Source organism: Daucus carota, chromosome 7, assembly GCF_001625215.2.
Source record: "Daucus carota subsp. sativus chromosome 7, DH1 v3.0, whole genome shotgun sequence".
In the NCBI taxonomy this organism is placed as follows: domain Eukaryota; kingdom Viridiplantae; phylum Streptophyta; class Magnoliopsida; order Apiales; family Apiaceae; genus Daucus; species Daucus carota.
In genome coordinates, this window is record NC_030387.2 from 17472726 (window position 1) to 17477902 (window position 5177).

The following is a 5177-nucleotide window of genomic DNA, read 5'->3' on the forward strand; positions in this document are numbered from 1 at the left end:
TTGTTTCCACTTGAAACGAGTCTAGGAATGAGCTACACGTTGTTTCCAACTTCATCTCAGCCAGTAATAAGCAACAGTTGTTTCAGGCTCAAACGAGGTCAAGATGAAACTAAAAGTTGATTCTAATTTTAAAACAACCTGAAATGATCTACAAGTTTGTTTTCAACTTCAACGAGTTCCTGGATGAAGCTACATGTTGTTTCCACTTCAATCCACCAGCCATAGAAGCAACAGTTTTTACCGGGCTCAAGCGATTCAAGAATGAAACTACAAGTTGATTCTAATTTCTAACACAATCTGAAAATGAAGCTACAATTGTTTTCCACTTCAAAACGAGTCTTAGAATGAGCTACATGTTGTTTCCGACTTCACTCTAGCCAGTAATGAAAGCAACAAGTTGTTTTCACAGGGCTCAAAACGAGTCAAGAATGAAACTACAAGTTGATTCTAATTTAAACAACCGAAAATGAAGCTACAATTTGTTTTCACTTCCCACGAGTCTAGAATGAAGCTTCAAGTTGTTTCCAACTTCAATCTAGCCAATAATGAAGCAACAAGTTGTTTACAGGCTCAAACGAGTCAAGAATGAAACTACAAGTTGATTCTAATTTTAAACAACTGAAAATGAAGCTACAAGTTGTTTTCAACTTCAAATGAGTCTGGAATGAAGCTACATGTTGTTTCCAACTTCAATCCAGCCAATAATGAAGCAACAAGTTGTTTCTGGGCTCAAACGATTCAAGAATGAAACTACAAGTTGATTCTAATTTTAAACAACTGAAAATGAAGCTACAAATTGTTTTCCACTTCAAACGAGTCTAGAATGAAACTCCAAGTTGTTTCCAACTTCAATCCAACCAATAATGAAGCAACAAGTTGTTTACAGGCTGATACGAGTCAAGAATGAAACTAAAAGTTGATTCTAATTTTAAACAACCGAAAATGAAGCTACAAGTTGTTTTCAACTTGAAACGAGTCTGGAATGAAGCTACAAGTTGTTTCCAACTTCAATCCAGCCAGTAATAAAGCAACAAGTTGTTTACAGGCTCAAAAGAGTCAAGAATGAAACTAAAAGTTGATTCTAATTTTAAACAACTGAAAATGAAGCTACAAGTTGTTTTCAACTTCAAACGAGTCTGGAATGAAGCTACATGTTGTTTCCAACTTCAATCCAGCCAATAATGAAGCAACAAGTTGTTTCCGGGCTCAAACGATTCAAGAATGAAACTACAAGTTGATTCTAATTTTAAACAACTGAAAATGAAGCTACAAATTGTTTTCCACTTCAAACGAGTCTAGAATGAAACTACGAGTTGTTTCCGACTTCAATCTAACCAATAATGAAGCAACAAGTTGTTTACAGGCTGATACGAGTCAAGAATGAAACTAAAAGTTGATTCTAATTTTAAACAACCGAAAATGAAGCTACAAGTTGTTTTCAACTTGAAACGAGTCTGGAATGAAGCTACAAGTTGTTTCCAACTTCAATCCAGCCAGTAATAAAGCAACAAGTTGTTTACAGGCTCAAACGAGTCAAGAATGAAACTACAAGTTGATTCTAATTTTAAACAACTGAAAATGAAGCTACAAGTTGTGTTCAACTTCAAACGAGTCTAGAATAAAGCTACAAGTTGTTTCCAACTTCAATCCAGCCAGTAATGAAGCAACAAGTTGTTTCCGGGCTCAAACGATTCAAGAATGAAACTACAAGTTGATTCTAATTTTAAACAACTGAAAATGAAGCTACAAATTGTTTTCCACTTCAAAAGAGTCTAGAATGAAACTACGAGTTGTTTCCGACTTCAATCTAACCAATAATGAAGCAACAAGTTGTTTACAGGCTGATACGAGTCAAGAATGAAACTAAAAGTTGATTCTAATTTTAAACAACCGAAAATGAAGCTACAAGTTGTTTTCAACTTGAAACGAGTCTGGAATGAAGCTACAAGTTGTTTCCAACTTCAATCCAGCCAGTAATAAAGCAACAAGTTGTTTACAGGCTCAAACGAGTCAAGAATGAAACTACAAGTTGATTCTAATTTTAAACAACTGAAAATGAAGCTACAAGTTGTGTTCAACTTCAAACGAGTCTAGAATAAAGCTACAAGTTGTTTCCAACTTCAATCCAGCCAGTAATGAAGCAACAAGTTGTTTACAGGCTCAAACGAGTCAAGAATGAAACTACAAGTTGATTCTAATTTTAAACAACTGAAAATGAAGCTACAAGTTGTTTTCAACTTCAAACGAGTCTGTAATGAAGCTACATGTTGTTTCCAACTTCAATCCAGCCAGTAATGAAGCAACAAGTTGTTTCCGGGCTCAAACGAGTCAAGAATGAAACTACAAGTTGATTCTAATTTTAAACAACCGAAAATGAAGCTACAATTTATTTTCCACTTACCACGAGTCTAGAATGAAGCTTCAAGTTGTTTCCAACTTCAATCTAGCCAATAATGAAGCAACAAGTTGTTTACAGGCTCAAACGAGTCAAGAATGAAACTACAAGTTGATTCTAATTTTAAACAACTGAAAATAAAGCTACAAATTGTTTTCCACTTCAAACGAGTCTAGAATGAAGCTACAAGTTGTTTCCAACTTCAATCTAACCAATAAAGAAGCAACAAGTTGTTTACAGGCTCAAACGAGTCAAGAATGAAACTACAAGTTGATTCTAATTTTAAACAACCGAAAATGAAGCTACAAGTTGTGTTCAACTTCAAACGAGTCTGGAATGAAGCTACAAGTTGTTTCCAACTTCAATCCAGCCAGTAATGAAGCAACAAGTTGTTTAAAGGCTCAAACGAGTCAAGAATGAAACTACAAGTTGATTCTAATTTTAAACAACTGAAAATGAAGCTACAAGTTGTTTTCAACTTCAAACGAGTCTGGAATGAAGCTACATATTGTTTCCAACTTCAATCCAGCCAATAATGAAGCAACAAGTTGTTTCCGGGCTCAAACGAGTCAAAAATGAAACTACAAGTTGATTCTAATTTTAAACAACAGAAAATGAAGCTACAAATTGTTTTCCACTTCAAACGAGTCTAGAATGAAGCTACAAGTGGTTTCCAACTTCAATCTAACCAATAATGAAGCAACAAGTTGTTTACAGGCTCAAACGAGTCAAGAATGAAACCGAAAATGAAGCTATAAATTGTTTTCCACTTCAAACGAGTCTAGAATGAATCTACAAGTTGTTTCCAACTTCAATCTAACCAATAATGAAGCAACAAGTTGTTTACAGGCTCAAACGAGTCAAGAATGAAACTACAAGTTGATTCTAATTTTAAACAACCGAAAATGAAGCTACAAATTGTTTTCAGCTTCAAACGAGTCGAGAATGGAGCTACAAGTTGTATCCAACTTCAATCTAGCCAATAATGAAGCAACAAGTTGTTTACAGGCTCAAACGAGTCAAGAATGAAACTGCAAGTTGATTCTAATTTTAAACAACCGAAAATGAAGCTACAAGTTGTGTTCAACTTCAAACGAGTCTGGAATGAAGCTACAAGTCGTTTCCAACTTCAATCCATCCAATAATGATGCAACAAGTTGTTTCCGGGCTCAAACGAGTCAAGAATGAAACTAAAAGTTGATTCTAATTTTAAACAACCGAAAATGAAGCTACAAGTTGTTTTCAACTTCAAACGAGTCTGGAATGAAGCTACAAGTTGTTTCCAACTTCAATCTAGCCAATAATGAAGCAACAAGTTGTTTCCAGGCTCAAACGAGTCAAGAATGAAACTACAAGTTGATTCTAATTTTATACAATGGAAAATGAAGCTACAAATTGTTTTCAGCTTCAAACGAGTCTAGAATGGAGCTCCAAGTTGTATCCAACTTCAATCGAGCCAATAATGAAGCAACAAGTTGTTTCCGGGCTCAAACGAGTCAAGAATGAAACTACAAGTTGATTCTAATTTTAAACAACCGAAAATGAAGCTACAAGTTGTGTTCAACTTCAAACGAGTCTGGAATGAAGCTACAAGTTGATTCTAATTTTAAACAACTGAAAATGAAGCTACAAATTGTTTTCAACTTCAAACGAGTCTAGAATGAAGCTACAAGTTGTTTCCAACTTCGATCTAGCCAATAATGAAGCAACAAGTTGTTTACAGGCTGAAACGAGTCAAGAATGAAACTAAAAGTTGATTCTAATTTTAAACAACCGAAAATGAAGCTACAAGTTGTTTTCAACTTCAAACGAGTTTGGAATGAAGCTACAAGTTGTTTTCAACTTCAAACGAGTCTGGATTGAAGCTACATGTTGTTTCCAACTTCAATCCAGGCAATAATGAAGCAACAAGTTGTTTCCGGGCTCAAACAAGTCAAGAATGAAACTACAATTTGATTCTAATTTTAAACAACCGAAAATGAAGCTACAAATTGTTTTCCACTTCAAACGAGTCTAGAATGAAGCTACAAGTTGTTTCCAACTTCAATCTAACTAATAATCAAGCAACAAGTTGTTTACAGGCTCAAACGAGTCAAGAATGAAACTACAAGTTGATTCTAATTTTAAACAATCGAAAATGAAGCTACAAGTTGTGTTCAACTTCAAACGAGTCTGGAATGAAGCTACAAGTCGTTTCCAACGTCAATCCAGCCAATAATGAAGCAACAAGTTGTTGCCGGGCTCAAACGAGTCAAGAATGAAACTACAAATTGTTTTCCACTTCAAACGAGTCTAGAATGAAGCTACAAGTTGTTTCCAACTTTGATCTAGCGAATAATGAAGCAACAAGTTGTTTACAGGCTGATACGAGTCAAGAATGAAACTAAAAGTTGATTCTAATTTTAAACAACCGAAAATGAAGCTACAACTTGTTTTCAACTTCAAACGGGTCTGGAATGAAGCTACAAGTTGTTTCCAACTTCAATCCAGCCAGTAATGAAGCAACAAGTTGTTTACAGGCTCCAAAGAGTCAAGAATGAAACTACAAGTTGATTCTAATTTTAAACAACTGAAAAATGAAGCTACAAGTTGTTTTCAACTTCAAACGAGTCTGGAATGAAGCTACATGTTGTTTCCAGCTTCAATCCAGCCAATAATGAAGCAACAAGTTGTTTCTGGGCTCAAACGATTCAAGAATGAAACTACAAGTTGATTCTAATTTTAAACAACTGAAAATGAAGCTACAAATTGTTTTCCACTTCAAACGAGTCTAGAATGAAAC